The sequence below is a fragment of the Phyllostomus discolor genome, chromosome 9 (assembly GCF_004126475.2).
Source record: "Phyllostomus discolor isolate MPI-MPIP mPhyDis1 chromosome 9, mPhyDis1.pri.v3, whole genome shotgun sequence".
Lineage (NCBI taxonomy): Eukaryota > Metazoa > Chordata > Mammalia > Chiroptera > Phyllostomidae > Phyllostomus > Phyllostomus discolor.
In genome coordinates this window covers 29,935,057-29,959,008 of record NC_040911.2, presented here as the reverse complement: position 1 = coordinate 29,959,008, position 23,952 = coordinate 29,935,057, and the positions used below count along the sequence as shown (strand labels likewise).

Genomic DNA, 23,952 nt, shown 5'->3' with positions numbered 1-23,952 from the left:
GAAATGTAAAACATTTTGATCTGACATATCTTCTTGCAGATGGGTCTTCTTTACACCAAGCAGTTCATAAAAGGCGAAATTGCTTCTTTTACCTGTGTTCTGAATCTCTTTTCTATTATTTTTTCTCATATATTTTTTTTCTCATTGCTATTGGCTCTTTCAGTTTCACATACGTATATATTTTATGATGGTGTCTATGTTAAAAAAAAGTAACAAAAATTCCTTCCTTGACAATTGGTCTGCAACAACAAAGTTCTCATCCTCTTGCTTTCAATTCTTTTTAATCTAAGCCTCTTCAAAGTAATCCAAGATGTGTCTATTTGGCATAAGGATTATTTTAGGCTGGTTAATTTTAAGAAAATGCAGATGGGGAGAAGCTTTGAAAATGAAGTCAAAATTACTCTTTGTAAAAACACATTTACACTGTAAGAGAACTCTTCACTTGAAAAGATATCTCCTTTGCTGTACCAGGAAGAGGAGGATGCCCTTAGCCACCACTGCTAATGCTCTACAGAGAGTCTCTAAAAGGTAAACATGCCCTGGCTGGCATAGGGCAGTGGATTGAGTGTGGGCCTGTGAACCAAAGGGTCACTGGTTCGATTCCCAGTCAGGGTACATGCCTGGGTTGCAGGTCAGGTCCCAAGAAGGGGTGCACATGAGGCAATCACACATTGAGGTTTCTCTCCCTCTCTATCTCCTTCCCTTCCCCTCTAAAAATAAATAAATAAATCTTTAAAATTTTTTAAGAAAAGACAGACATCACAGAGAAGTCAAAATATGGAATTCAAAAATATGTTCAAGTAATCTATCTATAAAAAGGGAGGAAAAGGAAAACATAGAAATGAAAAACAGAAAGAACTAATAGAAAACAACAATAAAATAATATGGCTGACCTAAGTACTAACTTTTCAATAACTGCATTAAATACAAATGGTCTAAATACACCGATTATGATACAGAGATAGGCAGAGTAAATTAAAAAAAAATGACATAAGTACATGTCTCCAAGTTACTCATTCCAAATATGATAACATAGACAGGTTGGAAGTAAAAGGATGGGAAAATAATATAACATGAAAACATAAATCAAAGGAAAGCAGGAGTAATTATATTAATATCCAACAATACAGGCTTCATTGCAAAGAAAATAATAAAAAACATAAAGAAATATTATATAATGTAAAAAGAAGTACTCTACCTAAATTTGCCTAGGCCAGAAAACAGAGATGTGAGATATAGGGGTGGGCAAAATAGGTTTACAGTTGTGAGTAAGTGAAACATAGAGTTTATTCTTGTATTAGTAATTATTGTATTATTTTCCATGCAAAGATTTTACACTTACTTGTGCCCACTCCCTATGTGAAGCAAAAGCACATAGAAAGAAGAACTAGGAAAATGCACATTATGGTTAGAAATTTCAACACTTCTCTCAATAATTTAAACAACCATACAAAAACTCAGTAAGGACAGAGAACTCAACAGCATCACCAACCAACAGGATTTAATTGACATTTATAGAACATTCCACCTAACAATAGCAGAATACAGGTCTTTTTAAGTTTCCATGGAACATATATGATAGACTGTATGCTGAGTTGTAACAAATATCTCAACAAATTTTCAAACATTGATATCATACCAAATATGTTTTTCAACCACAGTGAAACCACAAATTCAAATTAGAATTCCATAACAGAAAAATCTGTTAACACTTAGAAAATAAACAATGCATTTTGAAATGATTCACAGGTCAAAAAGGAAGTATCAAGGGAAATTTAATTTTCTGAATGAGAATAAGAATGCAACATATCAGATTTGTGAGGCACAGATAATCCAGTGCTTAAAGGGAAATTAATTGCATCATGTATACATTAAAAGAAACAAAATCTCTCAAATAATAATTTTAGCTTCCCTGCCTACTCAAAAAGTTGAAAAAAATAAGTGCTAACTAAGTGGAAAACAAATGGAAGGAGAAAAATACCCCAGAAATTAAAGATAGTGAAGACAGAAAAACAGTAAAGAAAATGAATGAAATAAAGAGGTAGTTATCTGAAAATATCAGTAAAATTAGCAAACATTTAGCAAGAGCAACAAGGAAGAAAAAAGGCACAAATTACTATCAGAAGTAAAACTGGGAATACCTATACAGACCCTTTTGAAATCAAAAGAATGACAAGGAAATACTACAAGAAAACTACAAATTACACAAACAAATTTTACAACATAAATAAAATGAACCAAGTGGCTCATTCTCAAAAAGTATGGGCTACCACAATTCACACACTATGAAACATTTTATTTAATCAATAATGATGTAATTGCTATTTAATCATCTGTCCATAATATATTTACTCATTCAACATGTTATTTGAATAATACTTCTGATATAAAGCACATTCTGAATATATGAATATAAAAACGAATAATATATTATTCTTGTTAAAACTCAAGGAATAGGCATCTCCTATCATGAAGATATGGAACATAATATGTGCTTATTTAAGCTCAGCTGTTTGGGAATGAACCAGTGAAAATGAGGTAGAACTCCTAAGAGGTACAAATCCAACTCCCATGAGCGTGGGAGAAGGAAGCTCAGTTCTTCTAAGGTGCAGGGAAGACTGTTTATAATGGCAGAGGAAGTAGCCTTTGAACCCTGGCTTGATGATACAGTTGAGTTTGGAGGGGAACGTCCTCTGAGTCAGTATGAACAGGCTGAGCTTAAGCACGTGGGCAGACACAAAGCCCAGAGTATAAGTTTAAAAGCTTGGCCAAAGAGAAGAACAAGTAAGAAGGAAGAATGAATGAAATTCAAGATTTAGGTTGTACCACATCTGGTGGAAAAAAGGCAAGGATTTTAAAAATAAGAAAAATATATATTCTGTACTTTTTTAAGGTTGACTAGAAATAAAATTTTCAAAAATTCATTGAAGTTCATTTTGTTTGCCAGCTGTGGTAGCTGCAATGGGGATTTACATGACCTACAGATCTTTCTCGAATAGTTATGTGGCACTTTGTATTTATTTCCCAAGTCACTGAACTTCATTCCAATTAGAAACAGGCACAAAAATGTCAAATGTGGTAGAGACAGACCTAAACTCATCTGCAACTTAAAAGGACACCCATAGGACCTGTCATGTTTTCATAATTTCTATATAATTGACATTTGTTAAATATGTAGCTCAGTAAAGTCACCTACAGAGAAAATATTAAAAGAGGAAATACTTGTAATTCCCCTTATGCCTTATTTTGAAGCTTACTCATGGTTTATTTAATTAACTTATTCAATTATTTATTATTTGTCGATTTTTGCCAGACCTTATACTAGGCACAGGGTATAAAAAGAGAATAAGACATGCGCTATCACCAAGAAAATCAGTAGGTCCACAACACATGGTTGTAAAAGCTCTAGACATAGTGTGAATGTATGTCAGAGAGGGAAAAGAACCAGAGAATACTTTATGGAGGAGGTGATATTTTCACTGAGACTCAAAAAATAATTCAGACTATAGAAATTAGAGTGTGGGGGGCATTCTAGAAAAGGGGTGGCATGAGTGAAGTCCAGAGTGACCATTCTACATAAAGGAGAACTACACATGACTTAGCAATGCTGGAATAAAAAGTATAAAGACAGACAACAATCACTCACAATAAAAACAGGAGTCTGGCATGGGTCAGATTATCAGGAGAGTGTGGACTTGCAGGGTCTCTGAAGGGCTGTAAACTGCTGTGAGTGGGGAGGTTTAGAAACCGTTAATGCTAGCCACAGAGAGGCAAAACAGGAAGATATAGAGGTAACCCCAAGGAAGAGTGATAAATGTATAAACTAGGACAATGATAATAGTGATAGTGAAGAAAGACAATAGATTCAAAATTTGTTCAGCATGTAAATTATAAACACTTAAAATTGTACATGGGAGAGTGAGAAAGCGGAGTCCATGAAGACAGCCAGCTCTCCCTAGTGCTAACGGGGTCAGTGATGGCATGGTCAAATAAAAGAATAATAATAACCCTCAGAAGCAACAGAAGTTAAGAGGAAAATTCAGAGTTGGGTATTTTTTGTTTTGGGTAGCTATGAAATTTCTACTTGATGTTCACTGCTTGAGAGATATAAAAGTCCGAAGCTCAGGGAAGAAACCTGGTGGGGATAAAGATCTGAGAGTCGTTACCTATGCACAATAGCATGAAAGTAGACAGGAGCACCCAGGAACTACAGAGGTGACAGAGCAAATGAAATTGCCAAGTTTATGTTTGAGTGGAAGAAGAGTCTGTGTAGGAGACTAGGAGCAATGCATACAATGCCAGGGAAGAATCAGGAGAGAATAGTTCTTTGGGGACCAAGACGGTGCCAGTGGAATAGTGAATAGAATCTGCTATGGTGTGAATGTTTGTCTTCCCCTGAAATTCATATGTTGAAATCATAACCCCTCAAATGATATTATTACGGTGTGGTGTCCTGGGAGGTACTTAGGTCATGAGGTTGGAAACCTCATGAATGGGAATAGTGTTCTTATAGCAGAGACCCAGAGAGCTCCCTCGCCCTTTCTGTCACGTGAGGACACAGCAAAAAGGAGCTTGCTATGAAGCAGGAAGCGGGTTCTCACAAGCAGGCATCTTGGGTTTGGACTTCACAGCTTCTAGAGCTATGAGAAATGTATTTGTATTGTTTATAAGCTACCCAGTCTGTGGCATTTTGTTCTAGTAGCCTGAATGGACTGAGAGAACATTCCGCACATAAGAACATCAAATACAATAGAAAAGCCCAGTAAGATAGTGATTGAAGTACAGTGGGTGCCTAATCAAAATAATTTTTTGCAAAATTATTTTATTTAACAAAAGCACAAGGCATTAATAAAATGTGTTGATTTTAGGATAAGACTAAAAGCAGTAAAGTCAAATATCATACTGGTTATTTGAATTCCTAAATTCCCTTTATTGAGACTCTTGAGAAAGCAGATGGTATATTGGTATATTTTGAAAATCATTTATTTCTAGTACATTTCCTCACAAAAACTCCAAATATCATATTTTGAAATACTTCTGTTCATCAGAAAATTTCCAATGAACTAGCATTATAAGTTTCTGTTCATTCATTAGAACAAAGTCACAGAATTGAAAAGGTTTATTTATTTGTTACCATATTTGACTGATAAGTATTTCTTCCTTAAAAAAAATTTTTTTTTGCCATTTTGACAGTGGAGAATTCTAAACCTACTCTTAATGGTCCAGTCTCGGGATGTGTATGCCTTCTTCATCCTTGGGGAGTTTATGAAAACATTTAAATATTTAAATTCTATCTTCAACTCTCAGCCTCTTCATGGAACCATGTTAGGGACCAATAGCGAAGTTATATTTTAAGCCTGTTCAGTAAGAATGTGTGCTGGATTTTAAGTTTTTTTCAAAAAGAAAACTAGACTAGTCTCTTCATTAAACCATGAATGATTAGTAGAAGTGGTGTTATTACTTATTTTTTACAATGCAGAACAATTACATGAAGTAATCTAGATGTGGGAGCCAGAGGCAGAAGTATTGTTGCCATGTAACAGAAATACTGAAATGCGATCTTTACATAAAATAGGAGTCTCTGCTACCTACTGAATAGCTTGAATTTTTTCACTTCTCTGTTCACTGAGGAGCCAGTGGCACTTTACTTTTATTACGAACTATGCAGAAATTAGAATTGACCAGAAAACCTCTATTTTTTTAAAGAAAAGCATGAACATTATAGGTCTCTATAGCTAGCATAGGAAAAGTAGGTCATATTACCAGAGCAAACAATTATAGATACTTCATTTCTAAAAGTTTTATTTTATGACAAGATCTAAAATGCTGGAGATTAAACATGGTTACATTAACCAGAGTCTGTCAGATAAGACAGAAGTAAAGATAAAATTGTAAAACTGGGCAAGAAATGTCATGTTTCAAAATTGCATACATGCACAAGGAAAACTTGGAGTTAGACTACAAAGTGAAGGTTATGTCATAAAAGTTTAAGATGTATAATCATATATCTTTGAAATATTGGTCTTTATTTCACATACTGATTTTTCTTTCATATTAACATGTCAATAAATTAGATATACTTACATTATTAATTTTTTTAAAAAGATTTGGGCTTCTAATTCTGACTTGTTTGCCTGACAAAGTATTCTAAGAGACCATCTGCTATAGAATAACTAGAACCTAGAATGGCACAGTCTTTGGAACATTCTTGTCTCCTAGGAGGTAGTGAAGGCTTCCAGGAATCTCTCCTACTCCCTTAAAAAAAAAATCAGAGCAGGGATCAGAGCAATAAGAAACTGGGTTTTGTGCAAAGCCTGAGTCATTATTGAGGAGAAGGGTGAAGTCTTCTAAGAAGAGATGCTGTTAGCATCATTAATATTTGGAAATGGGAGTTTAAGATAAATTAAAGGTGGAGAAGGGATCACTAGGACTCCTACATACTTCTGTCTAAAGGAGCAAGCTACACATTGTCTGGGAGGAATACGTGATTCATTCTCAATATATAGGAAAGAATTCCCCCTTGTAAAGTGTAAGCAATTATCTCACAGCCAAAGATGACAAAACAAACAAGAGGGCAAGTCAGACAAGACAGCAAGCAACATATTTGGAATGTCAAAACCTCAGATTTTCAAACTATAATACACTAAAACATACAAATTATACATAAAGTATTAAAAAGTTAAGTTCACAGTCTCAAAGATAACTAGACAAAAGAGATTAAGAGTGAACAAAGAGAAATAACAATAAAATAAACAGAATTTCTAGGGATGTAATATATAAATCTTCAAACATTTCATGGGTTGAGAAGTGATATGAAGAAATAAGAAGGCTGGAATAAGAAAGGCTTAGACATTTATCATTGATGTAATAGAATGAGAATAAAAGAAAGAGATAACCTTTTCAGTCTCTCCGCATGTCCAAACACCAAAAAGGTGAGCTAACAAATCACATTTGGTTCATGCCTACAAAGTAATTAGAAGACAGAGGGGCTAAAAACCCCAATATGCATGAAAGCAGGAAAGTACCTTTCCAAAGCCCAGCAGAGCCAGCTCTGGAGCGCACACTGGAATGAAGCAGTGAGCAGCGACTGTACGGAAGAGTGGAACAGGCTCCGGGACGGTGGCCTAACACAGGCTGCATCACCAAGAGTTCACTCTCAGAGGAGTGGGCCCTTCCTGAATAAAAAATACCTGCAGAAGGTTTGATACATGATGGTTCAAATACTCACTACTACATACATATGTGGAACCTGATGCCGCAGTTTTGGAAAGGCACGATTTCAGGTTGAGAGAGAGCATTGTGAAAGACAGACACATCCCTTGTGAAAGAATAGAGGGAAGGGCAATGGCTAAACACCTTACATAACTGAAGTCTTGAAAATGAGAATATATATCAGCTGAACAGAACTAAACTGTATGACAGTGACTCAAGACTACTTTTCTGAAATGAAAAATTGCAGTTTCTAAAAATGTGACTCTACCCATGGAAAAGGTACACAGTATATACCGGGAGAATAGCCCCAGCAGGGTCACCATCTAGATACATGGGTTAGTAAACTAACATACTTCATAGATGAACTAAATAATCCCATGGGCAAAAAATCCAAGTTGTTTAGAAAGGAAAGAAGTATTAGTAAGCTTCTCAATAGCAACATGTAGAGCAAGACAGCAACAGAGCAATTCTTTAAAAATGCCTTGAAAAAAAAGAAAGTATGAGCCAGTTCCGTCCTGCTGGCATGGAATCTACACATGCAAGGACTCAGAAACAGCACATGGCGAGCCTTTCCCGGGGAAAATGTAAGAGGACGGGATTCTTCCACCCGGAAGTTGGTTTGGGAAATTGTGGTAAAGTAGCCAGCATTAAATATAGGTAGTAATTAAAGATCTAAGACTAAATTGAAATGATAATAGGATGGAAAAATAATTTAAAATACTATGGGCCCTGAAGTCTTGAAATAACACAATTTTAAACATAGAATTCAAAGAAGAAAGAAAGGAAAAAGTATAATAATCTCAATGATATTCATTGGCAATAGGTACAAGTAAAGCATATTATTTAAAGTTGTTGGAATGAATAGTAGGAGGCTGACTAACATTTTCAGAAACTACAATTTGCCAAAATGAAGCCCAGTAGAGACAGAAAGTTTAAAAATACACATATCCATATAAAAAAATTAGAAAGTTTTTCAAAGCTCATCAAGTGAAATAAACAGCCACCTTGTTGATATTTTGACAGAGGTATTCAAACAGGCCTTTAGATTCCATATAATCCCAAAGCCACTATTCTTTTCAAAAGCATTGAAAAATAAGACAAACTTAAAAATCTTTTTATGCAGTGAGCATAATACCAATATATAAAATTTCAAAGGCTGTCAAAGTAGAAAACTATAAAATAATCTTGAGTCCTTATATTTGGGTGCTAATTAGTTTTTTAAAAATTATAATCTTATATAAAATGAATTGCCAGGATTTAATTAAAAAATTGTCATATTCTCCAGTATGTATTCTTAATCTGAACCAAGAAAAAAATTCTGAGGAGTAACCAAACCTCTGGAATCAGATTAAAAAATAAATTATAGCATAACACTAATGCTAAAACTTTTTAGCAATTACACATATGTGATATTTTAACAAGAAGAGTGCATACTAGAGTCCCATTCAACACCTTCTGTCCCTTCGTTTCTCGCCATTATATTATTTCAGTCTAATAAAACATGTAACTACCAAAATCATATGGTACTATCCAATACACTAGAAGAAAGCAAAACAAAATTACACTTAAAGATGCTTAGAATGATAGTTAAGACTTTGGAATTAGTATGTAGAGTTTTCTAGGTTAATATGCTTTTAACTATACATTACTTAAGAAAATACATTACTTGACTTAGAAGAAAATAAACTACTGAACCTTTCTAAGTCTAAATTTCCTCATCTGTAAAATGGCAATAACAATACTTCTACATAGTATTGTTATGAGGATTAAGACATATTTATAAAACTTGTATAGGACTGATGCCTATAGCACTTAATCAATGATCTACTGTTGATAATGTCATAGTAAATGATAAATAAAAGGTAACTTAAGATCTTTCCTAGATTTTATCTTGGGTATTCACAGTGAGTCTCTAGCATTAACCATAGTGCTGAGTATATAGCAGGTTCTTATTAAATATTTGTTAGCCAATAATTTAAAGAGTTGTTAAATATTTACTTTGTCAGGTCCTGAGCAAAGTGAATAAAGGAACAAATAATATGTTCAATTTTATCTCCTCTCATAAGAATTGTAGAGTCTAACACATGAAACTGTGTGTCAAAAGTTAAATCTGATTTGCTTTGGCCTTTATCTGTATGAATGCTTAGGTGTCTTGATAAAGTAATTCTATCATACTTACAGACGGTTACAATAGTTCAGGCTTCACACTTCCTGTAATGGAAATGCATGCACTAACAGAGCTACAGCATCACAGGGGTAGCCTGGGAGTCATTAGGTTTCAAAATAAAAGGCTTTTAATATAATACGTAGTTGAATGGTAGATGATACTAGATTTAATAAACATGAAATGAATGTGTATATATTAAAAACAAACCAGATTAAGATGTATTAGGCTTAATTTCTAGCTGCTTGTCAAAGGGGTGACCTGTTTTTAATATCTTAACATTTTATAACTTGTGCCTAGGTTTAAAAACTTAAAGTTTTTTTTCCCCTCATATAGAGAAATCTTTGGCCAGGGACACATAATTACTATTTGGCATGTTATGTTTGAACATAAATCCCATCACTCACCCTCTCAAACTATTTCCAAATTATGGATGTTTTGGTTGCCTGAACTAATTTTTGCTGGCCTTGAGAAAGACTTCTCATATCCTAGTGTTTTAGTATAAAGTAAGTACAGCATGCACTTATTACAAATGAATACCTTTATTATAAAACAAAGCCAACTGTAAACAAAAAAGGATACACTTATTTCAGAGCCTCATTTTACTACTTAATATTTAAAATATTTTAGAAGAAAAAATTGAACAACTATTACTAATTTACAATCAATACTTCAGTGAGAAATGAAACAACCTCTGCTATTGAAAAGCAGAGGTTTAGTAAAGTTTCATTACTAAAGATAAGACTCTATTCAGAAATACAGAAGTATCTTTGACAACTAATATTTGATTGACTCTTACAAAGTAAATGAACCCTCACTTTAACTCAGCTCTGACATGTGTATGGTTAGAACATTATTTTGGAAACAGAATTGTGCTACCTTTAGTATATAGAAATTTTTGGCAATTCCAACCAACATATAAATTATTTTGTAAGCATTGCATAATGGCATATGCAATTAACTGTCATCTGTCTTTATGTTACTTAAAAAAATCAACTGAAAGGACAAAGATGCCACAACTTATTCTATTTTAGTTGCTTCAGTGCTAAATTAACAGAACAGAATTAGGAGAACAAATACAAACAGCACAATAAACAAAAATTGAACTCAAGCCTCAGGCTTATGATATCCCAAGGCAGATATTAATGGTTCTGCTTTGTCTAAGTTCATTCTTTTCCTTCCAAAGCTCCATAGCTTATGTGTCTCCTACTTTTAACCAATATGTTATAAAGTGGGAGCCTACAGTTTGGGAGTTTCATGTGTGTGATGTATATGCATTTTACTATGTTTATTAAGTATGAAACTATCAGCTTCCCAAATGATACCTCTAATTTTGTATATTTGGGGGCATAAAATATTTTTTATGGATGAAACTTTGTCTGTTTAATCCATCTGCCAGCAAGTTCTTTTTTTTTTCTGGCCCAAATATTGCTCAGGGCCTTCAAGTGTTTCTTCATCTGTGAAATGAAAAGAGGTACTTCCAACCTAAAATGCCCTGATCTTCATGTCCCCTTGTAAGTTCAAAAATCTTTCTACAGGCTTATAGACTAAGCAGCAAAGAACACAGCACTCTGGATGCACCCTTAGCTTTCTTTAACTCTCCATACGGAAGGCCTGATGATGAGCAGGGTTTCGCTGTCTTTTAGTACAGTGTACCTACAATTCTTCCGTGGCACTCCAAGTCAAGGGATTTTTCCTCAAGAAAAGCACTTGCTTAAATAGTAGCTATCAATTTGCTTTATACTGAAAAGTAACTTTAACCTTTCTAAACATAAAAGATCAACATTGAAGCTTAAGGTTTGTAGGAATGGTAAGTCATATGTATTCACAGTTGAATTCTGTCCCCCTAAAAAATATGTTGAAATCTTATACCCAGTACCTCAGAATGTGACCTATTTGGAAGTAGGGGGAGTCAGGGTAAAATTAGGTCAATAGTGAGGGCCCTAATAACCAGTGTCTTTTTAAAAGGGAGAAACTGGACCCAGAGAGAGGCGCACAAAGAGGGCAGACACTGTGAAGATGGCCATCTATAAGCTGATGAACCACTAAAGCTTCCGGAAGCTAGAAGAGAGGCCTGAGACAGATGCTTCTCTAGAGCCTTCGGAGAGAGCACAGCTCTTCTAACACCTTAATCTTGGATTCGTATTTTCCAGAACTGCGAGATAATCAATTTTGTTTTTTTTAAGCCACTCAGTTTGTAGTACTTTGTTATGGGAGCCCTAGGAAATGAAAAGATTATGCTTCAAACATTCTGACTCAGTTTTCTAGTAATAATTTGTGATAACTACATTGTGTGCTAGTAGAATATTCTAGAAGTTTCTACAAAAAGAGACTCTGGCACTAGAATATTTTTTTGCATTATGAAATAGGGCCTTTCTTGAATATTTTCATAATTATGAAATGAACTGTAATATAAAAATATTTATTATGCAAATGATAATTTTCCAGCTTATTTGTTTTATACTTATGTTTTTACTCATAGGTAGTTTTAGACACAAAAGGTTCCTGGAGGCTTTAAAGCAAATCATTGTATAAAAAAAAATCTCTGGGGATTTTTGTTCTGTATCCTGACTATGAATCGTTACTTTTGTCTATTTCTATCTTAAGGGGAACTATGAAATAAAGATTTAGGATAGCTTCATTTCTGTCAAAAGAAAGTGTGGAAAATAGATAATGAACAAGAATGAGGCCTGAAATTACATATTATAATTTCAGAGATGTTCTTCCCATCCTTTATATAATCTCCAGTAAAACTCTATCTCCAACACTAAGGCCTACCCTAATATTGCAGGAATTCCTAAACTCCTCTTAGAAAACAACTACTCCATCTCTACACCACCACCAGAATGAAATCCAGATAAATTAAGTCACTATGATGTAAATACCAGAGAATATCATTAAATTTATCATGACATTCAGTTTCAGTAAAAATAGTTCTGACAAGAAAATGATTAAGTATTCCTCAACACAGTCTTAATAGTAATTTACTGTAAAACAGACCAAAAAAAAAGTCGAGGACTAATTAAATGCAAGAATTAGCATAGGATAAATCACCTACTTCCAGGATAGTATATTAACTCCTTTTCAACCTAATAATTTGACTTTAAAAATCAACATTTAGTGTGTTTTTAACTTACAAAATCATGTAAAGTTGTGAAACAATATTTAGAAAATTGGAGAAATTATAAAGACATATGAGCACAAATATTTTATTTAATATTATTTTAAAACAGCATATGATTATATAGCTCACAAAGTTTAACCTAATTACTATCATACTTTTATGTTGTTGTATATAAACTTTTATCAGTTTACATTATATCAAGATAATTTCCATGGCATTTGTCAACTTATGATTTATAGTTTGTCAGATGTTTTCATATTTAATTTTGTAGTTGCATTACATTTTACTTAACTATCTCCTAATTGTGCATTATTCTTAAAGACTCTTGCAAGTGTTAGAAACTTGACTGGGTGAGGAGTTGATAGTTACTACTGAGAGACAAGTTTATTTTTAAGTTAAATGTAGATGCAGTACACTCTTATTCTTTTCAATTCTTACTCAAGGATACCTTCATTGATTTTTAGAGAGAGGAGAAGGGAGAGAGGGAGAGAGAAATATCATTGTGAGAGAGGAATATTGATCAGTTGCCTCCCACACGTGTCCTGACCAGGGATTGAACTCACAACCTTCTGGTGTATGGGACAACACTCCAACCAACTAAACCACCCAGCCAGAGAAGATGCAGCACACCCTTTACTAAAGGACAGTAAGAGAATAATCAGAGGACCAGTTCTGTTCATTCTCAGCAGAATTATTTTCCTGTAGAATTCTGTTTATATAACAACGTGTAATATATAAACATTATATAATATATAAATACTTTGTGCGTGTTTCATTCATGCTTCCTATCAAATAGCTTTTAATAAAATAAGATTTGGATGGAAATTAACCATTTTATTCATTGTAATTTTTGAGAATAATATATCTGGGCTTGTTTTCCCATAAGTTTATTACATTTTTTAAGATGTGTTTAATTTTGGAGGTCACATAGCAAATAGATGCTGAACACCAAATTTATGATAGAAAATTTTTGAGTTTGAAATAGCCTGTAAATGCTTTTTTATTAGTCTTCTGAATAAGCTTGAAAGATACATTTCAGACATTATTTTCATATCATAGGTAATGAAATTATTAAGATTCTAAGAACAACTTGTGGCATCTAGTAGCCTGGACTATATAAGAATAAAATGAGTCTGTAGATAATATTAAAAGAATGAGTAGGGAAGTGGAGCAGGCAACTAAATCAGCCAAAACCCAAATCAAAAACAAACCCAAACACATAATATGAAGTTAACGTGGAATCCTACCTAGTCAGGATGGTTTATGTCAGATAAATTTTATATCTACTTAGCAACCTTGCAGATTAAGGAGCTAATGTGTCTTCTGAAATAACACATCTTATTGTTGGAGAGTAATGAGGCATTTGGACAATGTGTTCATTGATGTATAAATTCACCAGAACAGGCATCAATAAAGACCTGGAATTTCTTTATCTGTTCACAGACCTTGTTTGTAGCTCAGCTATAAGATATGAATAAGATGTCTAAAATCTCAGTCTGTTTTATTGCATAGACCTCAGAAGTTTGGCTTTTACTGGTTACCTAATCTTTTACTCCTCACATGCATTATTAGAAACAAAGGGAAAGTCCGTTAAAATGTAGATACATATTAACCCTGGATAAAAGTCATCTCGAGGAAGAAATGCAGAAATGAAAGAGAAAACCCAGGATGGAAAATATCCTGGTGGGGGTTGGAAACCCTTCTGACTTAGAAAGATCCTAACAACGGGCCCTCCAAGGGTTCCTTCTTGTGGAGACAGGACAAATAAAGCCACTTGTGAAAGTTGGCTTGCCACTTTTCTATAAATCCAACTGGACCTGAATTTATGTGATGTTCCCCCTTCAAATAAATGTTTTCTAGTGACAAGAAGACTCAGAAACTGCTTCAACAGCAATAACTGGGATGGACGCTGTGTTGTAATAATTTCGATACACTTGACTAATGCAGTTATTTGCAATGAGGTTGGCTCAGTGCCCAAAGCACTGAGCAAACAAATACAGCTCGACAATTGTTTCATGCCTTCCAAAACAGCCGGAAAGATTTTTGCTCAGTCCAGGGGGGCCGGTGGTCATTGCTGCAGACTGTGGTCATTCACACCACGTCAGATATATGTTTAAAACAGCCTTTGTTAAATTCACCGATGTGCTTTATGTAAAAATGCGGGTGAGGCACGAGCGTTTTTAATCAAATTAGTATGCAACATAAGGCAGCTGTGTATTCAAATGGGTTTTTTAGCAATTTGGTTGTTTTCCTTATAATAACAGGAAAGAACATTTTGATTTTGAAGGTGACAGAGGCAATATTACCAGAATTAAACAATCTGAATTAGCTTTTTCATGAAATGTAATATGTTTTATGCTTTTAGATGGGACGCTCCAGTGCTTGCAGATGAGTCTTCCACTGTCACAGTCGATGGCCAGGAACAGAATAAGCTCTGGAGGTAGGATTATCCTCAAATTTAATTTTTTTAGAAGAAGCTAATGGCAAATGTTTCTAGCAAACTTTAGGTTCATCTATGTTATAACTAGAGAACCAAGACAGGATATTAAAAGAACAGATAAGTATAAAATTAGTAAACAAAGTTTGACATTTTGCTTATTCTATGAATTTAATGCTGAAAACGAATATAATCCCTAAAATCATAAACAGCGTGCATGTCAGACAAAAGCTGCAAAATTTCATTTCTTTGTCCATTTAGGTAAATTCAGAACTCTAGTACCTAAGAGGCTAACAAAATTACAAATTTAAGTTGCATGATAACGTTTCTCACTGCAGAAAGTATGCAATCAAAACTGATTAAACAGGCAAAGAAAGGCTCTTTTTTTATTGTTTCAACACTTTATATGGATTGGTGTTCAAAAGAGAAGCATCCAGAGTCCAGGCATACCACTGCACAAATGGGAGTTTCTGGTTCATATAAATCAAGAGGAAACAAAAGCCCAGAGGAGGGTAAAAGCACAGGTAATATTTCAGGAATATTTGGAGTTCTTGAAATGAAGAGCCCTTAAAACCAAAGCTAGCCTGTGTAGTTTTGAAAATGACAAGGAAGTTTCTGTGCCTGCCCCTCATAAACAAGTTGTTACATCAATCTTTGGGAAGCAGGATATTTGACTTCTTAGCACCTAGGACTGCCTATTATTAACACGTATTTGGGTAGGAAGATGGGCTAATTAATTTTGAAATTTGAGATAATGGCAAGCCACTTACGAACAGGGCACTGAAAAGCCCTTCCCTGCAAGGTGCATATATGGGAACTTCACTGCCTAAGGCTGGACAAATAGTGAATAATGTCAATGACTGCAGCACAGCCCAGGAGCCCTGTGATCTAGCTTCAAAAGGAATAATGTCTGCCTAATAGAATAATAAGTGCATGCACTGGGGACCACATAGATGCTCTACAAATATTAGCAAGAACAATGTGACTAAAGCAGGCTGCTAGTGTTCTGGATGAAAAGATTTTAAAGCCATCTGGTGTCTGGACATCAGCCTGAAAATCACAGGCTTCAACCCATAAGATAATCCATTCACATAGTCCACATACTGAGATGGCTTTCCCCACGGATTTGCTCCATTATCCCAAATCAGTCCCTGTAACCTGTGGAAAGGTCTAATGTCACCTAGACGATAGTGAAAAAAGTCCTTATATTTTTATTTATGAGATATATTTATTAAGGTGATTTAAATGGTTGAGGGCTCCATTTGTAGAAAGAAACATACTGAAATGTAGGTAATATTTTGTGATTAAACTGTATTTTCTTCTTTATGAAAAACACACTGATGGGTTAAGAATATACTTAATCTGATGCCTTGTAAGAAAGGTAAATAACTCCAAAATGAGATTTTCAGACACAAAAATAACATTCAAGGGGAGTTCCAATTCAATCAACATTTACTGACAATATGTAAGATAAAAGTAGAGACAAAAATAAGTTATAGAGGTTTCTGTCATCAGAGAATCCAGAATCAAAGAGGAATCAAGCTACACAAGTGAATCAACCTATACATACAACAAAGCAGAGCCAAAATAGTAATAAATGCTTAATCTTTCAAAAAAGTATATGCACTTCAAATTAAATAATAATGTAAAATGCTATCGAGTTATCTTTTATAACAACATTTAGTTTTAAAATTGGATTTGATTCTTTAGAAAAATATTTTGTTGGTTGGCATATAAAGTAAGAAATATAGAAAATCTTAAAGATGCCATTGTGAAAATATGAGTTTGAAATACTAATTTTAATACACTATTTGCATCCTAAAACTGGAACTATCATACCAGAACGTCTCCTTCAGAGCCAGATCATCAGAGCAAGGCACCTGGCGCTCTTCCTTGCCCTTTTTGTATGGTTTGTTACTCAGATTCTCCTGCTCAGTAAAAAGACAGCCCTCTCCATGATTACCTATGTCTGCCTTTCCCATTTAGATGAGGCATCTTGACCTGAATCCACTTTGTACTGAACATTCCTATGACCTATGTCTTCAAATCAAATAAATATGACAAAGGATCGCTGAGTATTTTTCACGTGAAAACAGTCCGACCTTATCTTTCACTTTCTATTCTTGGTGAGTGCTCTCAAATGCTTAACACGTAAAGATCCTGCTACAGAGTGAGGAGGCTATACGTTCTCTGATGGACACACACAGACTTCCAATTACTACTTTGAATTCTTCCTACCGCTAACATATGAGCACTTACAATAGAGGTGGTTTTACCACAAGAACTCAAGAAGGCTTGTTAAATAAATGGAAAAAAGTAATTGCCTCTTTGGGCACATGTGTGTGTGCTACTCACTTGACTGAAATGTCGTTACTACCTTTATCTGGCTTCTGCCTCTGTCTCGGTGGAGGGGGAAGGGATGAGAAAAGGTCAATGTCTCTACAATCATCAAGTGCAGATCTATGGAATACTACCCGTGTGCCAGGAGAGAGGCAGAGTTTAAGTAAGTCCTGTTCTCAGGACTTTATTATCCAAAACATACACAAGGGCTTTCTTAGCTTTTAAGAACGGCTACAAGCTGACTTTTGATTATTCTTCCTCCTGCCCCAAATATCAAAAGTTTTTATCAGTTTATCTCTGAAGTCGCCATCAAATCTGATTTCAAACTTATGAATGGGGCCAGCAAATAATTAAATAGTTACCAACTAGCATTGGTGAAAAAATGTTGCTACATGTGGCAGAGCAAAATATCATCCTTGTTAAATACGATTTTCACAGTCCCTCTCTGAAAGAAAAGAGGAGCCTGGAAGGTGTGGCCAAACTGGAGAGAATCATAATAGATTTTTGGAGAAGCAATAAATTAGATAAAAACGAGAAGATTAGGGAATCTTGAGAGTTTTCCCTGAGAGAAAACTGTCATAGATCCAGAGACTCCCAACATTTAATACAATGTAAACTTGACAGTAGATAAATAAATAAGAAAGCAGGCTAAAAGACATTTCTCATTCAGCCAGGTAGTGAAAGTCAGCAGCCGCGGGCATTCAAATAGACCTGAGGGACTCTGAGGAGAATAAGAAGATTGAAAGGATCAGTCGAACACAGCTGGACTTTATTTTAATAAAGCACACAAGAGCACGTGCCTTAGAGGCAAAGTCATCTCATTTACTTGATTCTCAGTTTACAGCTGCATAAAATGGGGCTATTTATGCCTGCTCCAAAGGGTTGTTATAAATTCTACGTGAAACACTGTTTATAAAGCACCGAGAACAATAATACCATATAAAGCACTGTTGTGTTAAGTCTCAGTAGATCCTTAGAAATCATCCAGCCCAGGGTTTCCAAAGTCTCCGGGAAGCTATTTGCACCTTCTTCTGCCTAGCATTTATTTGCAGCTTCCTGTCAACTCAACATTCCCCAAAGTTTTGACCTAAGTTTATGTAAACCTTTCTCTGAAGTGTGTTCTTCTTCTCACACGTCCACCATCTAGACCCAGTACAGGTATTTACTGCTTTGTCAAGTCTGGAATGAGTTGTAAAGTCTCAAGTTTCCTTAGATTTTTACAGTAACTTCGTAAATTACAGTTGACCTTTGAACAGCCCTCCAGTCAAGCCCTCTGGTCACCCCCTGCCATTTGCGGGGTTTGGAATCCACCTATTCAAACAACAGCAGATGGAGAACAGTAATTTTGAATCCCCCCACCTTGGATCAAAAATACTGTTTTCCATTTGTGGTTGATTGTGATGGGCTGACTGTAGTGTCAAAAGTTGTATGTGGATTTTCGGCTTGAGGGAAAGGGTACCCCTGAACCCTTGATGTTCAAGGGTCCACCTGTCCCTAAGGACATGTCCTGAGAGCATTGACTCATAAAAGGAGCCAACTAATGTGAATTTCAGATTGATAATGCTGTTTATGGAAGTTTATTTTTATTCTATCTAATAAATTTAGCCATTATTAAATTTTCATTTAATACTTTATTAAAAAACACTTTCCCTAGAAATTTTATACCATCTTTTGAGGAAATTCTATTGCTATTGTTGCTAGGCAATCTCCTCCAAGATACAGGCATTGTAGCAGAATTCTAGTTTCCCCAAGGGCTTTTGTTGAATAAGTGAATAAGCAATTGTATGTCCTCTATTATTGCAATTTTTTTCTTTTTCTTTTTTTTTTCATTTTAGTTTTCTGAAATAGCACATTCTTGCTGAACTTTGAAGTCTGGACTCACCCCTAACTTTTCTACCATTGGTGGGGAAAGTGAATCTGATGCTTGGGAAAAATACTATATTGCTGAAGTAGACTTTGAACTTTCTCACAATATAAAATTTGTTAAACTTGAAGTCTCTTTGAGAAAATATGTGGTGCCTGTGTATGGTAAGTTTTGCAGAAATATAATGTTTCTGTCAAAATGGACTTTAATATGAGCTGGAAAACAGGCAGAAAATTTAATGGCACTGTCACTACAAATGAAGTAAAAACCACCAACAAGCAACAAAAAAGTTTCCTTTATGAAACCCATAACCAAGTGATGGTCTATTCTGTTAGATAGCTTCATTTCTGCATACTCTTGATATTTTATGCTGTAGAAAAACCTTATACTTCACTAACATCTAAAAATAAAATGTCCTAAAACCTAGAAAAGTTACACATTTTCTTAATATGTTTTCCAGCCTATAAAAATGTGGAAATATTTCAGCTATTTTATCAGGCTTACTTCAATTTTAATGACATGATTACCTTTTTATCTTACACTTTTATAATCCAGTACTGTGACATTATTTCTAGTATGTTTTACCCATTTCCTTTTCAACCTCAAACTAGAAGATTCTGGAATTATAAAATTTTATTGGTAAATATAAATATTAAGAAAATATGTAAAAATTAAAATATATGATTGGATCAATTTAATGATAGTATATTCAAATCAGCTTAAAATATTATATAACTCCTCAGTGAAATAGGTAGTGAATGTCAGTAAATACACTGTTAAGTTTTGATTTTCTGAATAAAAAGTAATCTATCAATTTTACTTTAAATTCACTAATAAGCCTAAATACTCTGTTTAATCTTATTTTAATGTTGATTAGGAGACAGGGAGTATGAAAATCTATTCCTGGTATTTTATTAAATAAATTCAAAAGGCTTTATGATAGCATCTACTCTCTCTTTAACTATTCATTCTACTTCTGTAAAGAAATTCTTTAAATAGAAACTTTTAAATATCAACTCTTAGCTTGAATTACATTGGAGATGAGGCAAGTAGGGGCTAGAGTGAGGAAAGACAGCCCAGGCAGGTTGGCACCCATTGGTTTTGTTTTGTTTAAAGCTACTTCCTAGACAGTATGCACAGGTGTTCAAATACATGACCACATGAAAGTGGTAGATGATCTATAAATTGTATATGATCAATACTGCTGATGTGTTTCTTTACAAATACTCAAGATTTTCCATGGTAGACACCTATGGAGAGTATGATATCAGAATATCATGCCCTCATTTAGTGGAAATCACTTATTCAAATCACATATCCGTAAGGACTTTACCCAGATCTGTCCTGGAGAAATAATTCAGAAACATTATCACTTTGGAAACAATAATTTTAGTGTAAACATAATTGGATTTATCTTGTTTTTTTGTTGACATGAAATAGTTGAAGAAATTATGGTAGATGTTAATCTTGAAGCATATGATAATGAGGTAATGACATAAATTCAGGGGTGAAGAAAGATTTTTTTATAATATACTAACCGGAACCTTAAGGGTGGACATGTTCACATCCTACCATCTGTCTTATCCCTCCACCTAGCCTGTAGATGCTCTAAAATGCAGTGATGAATATTAGAATAGAGGCTTTTAGGAATTTGCATATTAGTTAGGTTAGGGGACTGGTAATAAACAGCATCAGAAACATAATCTGGCTATGTATTAGAAGGGCAGTAAAAACAATAAGAGACAAAATTGGTTAAACTCAGAAATCTATATGGCATTAGAGACAAAGGGAAAGTGCTTCTAATTTAAATTAATCCTGATTAATAAAGATGAATGCAAAATAAAACATGGCACAGATTCGTAGAGACACATTACAAAGATAGAACAGGAGCTATTATCAACAGAGCACCATGCATAAGGCCATCATTCTTCAGGTCAATCAAGGATGAGAATTAGAAAATCAACAGCTATACTAAAAGATGCAGAAGAAAAAAATAGTGTGTGCTCCACCAATATTTGTTTAATTACAGTGAATTATTGAATGAAGGGCAGCAAATGGGCTGCAGTTAAATGACTTCTCCACCATGGCCTTTTAGGAGAAAGGATTTGTCAGCTGTTGATCAGAGTGCACTAGCCACAGTGGGAGGATGGCTGCCTGAAGAGATGAGTTTGCCATGTAGACAGGTAATAGGAAGACAAAAAGATCTGTCTATACATGAAAATCACAAGAATAGGCAAAGCAGCTGTCTGTATGAAAATCAAGAAGAAGGAGGCTACGCAGTATGTTAAGGGCTTTTTAAATATAAAATGAAAGTAATTTGGAAAATACCAAACATTTATGTATCATTAAAGATGTAAAAAAAATGGACTTGGTTACTTGGTTGCTTGGGAAGACACCGGAAGAAGTGATCAATCAAATTTTAATCACCTGGAAAACTGTGGGTTCTATGAAACACCAACATGGTTTTCTGAATAGCAAATCATGCCAGACCCATTTAATCTTGTTCTGTGATAGCATTACAGGCCACAGAGACAAGGAAAAATGATGGCGACAATCCATCTTACTTTCAGGAGGTCTTGGAATCTGCTCTGTCACATTTTCATTGACAAACGTGGAAAAATATGACCTCAGCCACATTATTTTTTAGGTGGGTGGATACACAACATGCTTGAATATTCAGTTAAAGGATAAGTGAAGGATAAGTGAAGTTGCAATTAGAAGTTGTACTAATATTCTGATGTAGATCTAGGAGCTGGTTCCTGAGGATCATCTAGTCAACTGCTATTAAATGACTGGCATTAAGTAATTTAGATGTGCTCATCAACATTCCAGCTAATCATAAATTTATTTAGTCAGTCTAAGTAGGCGATAAAAATTGAAAGCATGGAGTAATATAAGCACACAAAACAGAAACCTGGAAGAAATTTGTCTTATTACAATGTTAATCAACAACACGATGCTACTGTGAAAATTGGCAGCTCTCCACAGGGAAGTCTCAAAAGGAGTGAGAGGCAAGGACTTAAAAAACAAAACCAAACACCTTTGGCCTTTCCTTTGGTTTAGCTAATCACCATCAAGATACTTGTTTCCTATTTTTGTCACTAATATCATACTTTTAAATGAATTCAAAGATCAAGTTTGCTCATCTTTGTGCTTTTCAAGTGTTCTGTCTGTGTATATATTATTTTTGTAACCAGAGGATTCAAGCTACCTTTTGAAAACATGGTTAAAAAGCAAGCAAACACAAATAATTTAGAGAAAATATGAGCGTATGCCTCTCGAAAGTGTTTCAGGCAATAAAAGAAATTGAAATTGATGCCCATTAGGAAATCACAAAATGAGGAGAGTGATTTAGCCCATGGTCAACACAGATTTAGGGGGACATAGTATGCCATCGCCCCTGTGTTGGGCTGTCACACACATCTAATCTTCACAGCACCTTACACGGAGAAAGAGGAAAGGACACTGGAGGAACAGGCCGGCTGGGTGACTTTCCAAAGGCCTCACAGAAACAGAATTCACACTCAAATTTGTATTGGTGCCAGGTGTCCCTGACGGAAAGAGGATTAAAATATTTCTTTATTTCTTTAGTGTGTGCATGGCATCACCGTAAAAAAAGATTTTAAATTTATAAATATATACTTTAAGGGATGCTGTGGGCTTTTTCATTTTCTTTCTCTAAACATTAATTCAGATTGTCACATAGGGTCCACCTTACTCTTGTGTAAAGATAGAATACAACCTATAAAGAAAAGATTACAAACTCTTATGAAAATAGCTGAAACCACATTCTGTAATATTAATTATATTCATTTTAAGTAAGCAAAATAAATGATGTTTAATAAAAAAACATACAGTGGGATCTGGGGACATTTAGGATTTTATCTAATATGAAATTTTCTAATTTTTTCTTCTAGGTGTCCTATATTTTTCAGAATCCTGAAATATTTGCTTTGGAATGCCTACTTATTAATTATTATACTTTATTTTGTGACATAAAGCAGTGTTCCATTTTTATATCATGAAATAATAAATGTTCATTGTAAAAATGAAATAAACAAATGAAGGAATGGAGAAGAGTGGAAAAATCAGCGACAGGCTCAAAGCTGGAATATCGGTTTTCTAGAAATAAATTTAATAAAATCTGATATAAATGATAATAGAAAGTAGGAATCATATAGTACCTGTTGAATTATAGCTTGATTTTTCAATTAAATATGTACCATGGCTATTTGTATCACTCTTTTTAAACACTTTATAATACTCCATTGTATACCAAGACAATTGGAGGCTTAGACAATCGATATAACTGTATATTGAATGTGCTAAAGTTTTTCCTTTTTTTATAAGCAGCACTATAATCAACATCATTATACATATATTTTTGCAGACTTTTCAGATGATTTTCTTATAAGTTCCCAGAACCAGAAATGCTGTCAATGGGAACGCATGAACATTGTATTAGACACCCCACTGGGAGCCATCATTTACTAATTGAAAAAATATTTTCCAGGCACTTTGGTAGGTGCTAGAGTTATGGTTGTGAATAAGATAATAAGTTCTTTATTCTTATTAAGCTTCCATTCAGTTGGCAGCTTATATTCTTATTAAGCTTACATAAAGTGGCATGAAAGGTGGCTGAGTGACAACTTTAGGGCCTCTGAGAAGGCTGCCCCTGTGATAGTTAAATGGGTTAAATGGTAAAATGAAGCCAGGTGTAGGAAATGTGGGGGAAGATGTACATCTAGCAGGATCTGAAATCTCAAGGACCCTGTACTGGGAATGAGTCTAGTAGTCCAGGATGGCAAACC

At 34.5% G+C, this 23,952-nt stretch overlaps 1 protein-coding gene across 1 annotated transcript in view; it reads right to left on the bottom strand.

The window, feature by feature from the left end:
• CCDC178 (coiled-coil domain containing 178) overlaps positions 1-23,952 on the bottom strand; it is a 288,569-nt gene that overhangs the window by 60,065 nt on the left and 204,552 nt on the right. The gene's annotated exons all lie outside the window — the stretch shown is intronic.